This window comes from Cynara cardunculus (assembly GCF_001531365.2).
Source record: "Cynara cardunculus var. scolymus isolate 2C chromosome LG 8, CcrdV1, whole genome shotgun sequence".
Classification (NCBI taxonomy): Eukaryota; Viridiplantae; Streptophyta; class Magnoliopsida; order Asterales; family Asteraceae; genus Cynara; species Cynara cardunculus.
The window spans coordinates 14,471,788-14,473,085 of record NC_037535.1 but is presented as its reverse complement, the minus strand read 5'-3'; positions in this window follow the sequence as shown (position 1 = coordinate 14,473,085).

The window sequence follows — 1,298 nt, the reverse complement described above, 5'->3', positions numbered from 1 at the left end:
TCTACCCCGAATACCCCTTTCGTTTCCATCCCTAGCTTAAGCAATCTTTGGATTACCTGTAATGTTCAAAAATCATAAAACAAGTCCTTCTAGATTCATTTACATTTGAAGTTTTACTCTGTCCTGATTTCTTTTATATATCCAAGTGCTAGATCTTTGGAATTTAATGTTTAAAATACCTATGTTGGTTAGCCATTTTGTACTCCTGTGTTCATCAAAAAAACGAACTTCTTGATGATTATATTCATCGAATGCAATTTAGGAATTGCATTTACGGAAATGTAAATGTCTACAGATGATTTTCAATTTTTTTTTTGCAAAACAAATAAATCAAAATATAATAAAATGAATCATAAAAGTATAACTAATCAATAAGATCACATAATTGAAGGAATTAGATGGTGTATTGTGGCAAGCAAGGCTCAGATATGTAGATCAGTATTGACGAAAGGGGATCAAACACCGCCATGAATGAAAACATCAATTGCATGTCCTGATAGAGGACATACCTTTGGTATTGTTATGTCAAGATGCAACCCAATTCTCACCCAACATTCAATGAAAATGTTGCTTGGAATTTTTTTTACATAACAAATACATCACCGTCTCAAATACTTTCAAATTAGAAAATGATTTTAAGAGATAAATGAAAACAACAATATTTATCGTTGTTATTTTACAATGAAGTACGAGCATCAAACCCACTATGGATCCCAGATCTAACATCAATTCAAGATAAATTGATAAAACATATTGAGAGATGAAGAAGATGATCCAAGAACATGAAGAACCGGCCGTTTCTCTTATTCATGAAAGCAGTAAACTACAAACACTCTCAGTCAATGATCATCTAGAATAATCTACTCTAATTTTAAACTCATGTCACCTATTTATAGGTGACATTTACATTGAAAGCCCAATACCCTTAAGCCTAATTACAATGATATTACAATACAATACAAAGTAATTGACTTTATAAAACTTTCTAACATTTAGGATTATTTTAGTCCTAACAAACTACCCTGAAAGTTTTATAAAGTAAGCATATCTTGAAAGCTTCAAGTCTTCTCCCCCCTGATTTCTTTAAGAAAACTTTGGTGTGCCCGACATTGATGTAATCTTGACGGGTGTCGAGTCCGGCAAATAATAAAATTTATGAAAATACGCCTAATATCTCTAAAACACACTTGTGATAGCGATAAGTAGGGTCGTCTCCTCAGGGACTCGGTGCTAACCGTAAGTCCAAGACGTAAATGCGTGCAAATTCGTTAACAATAAAACAATATATAAAAAGGGGG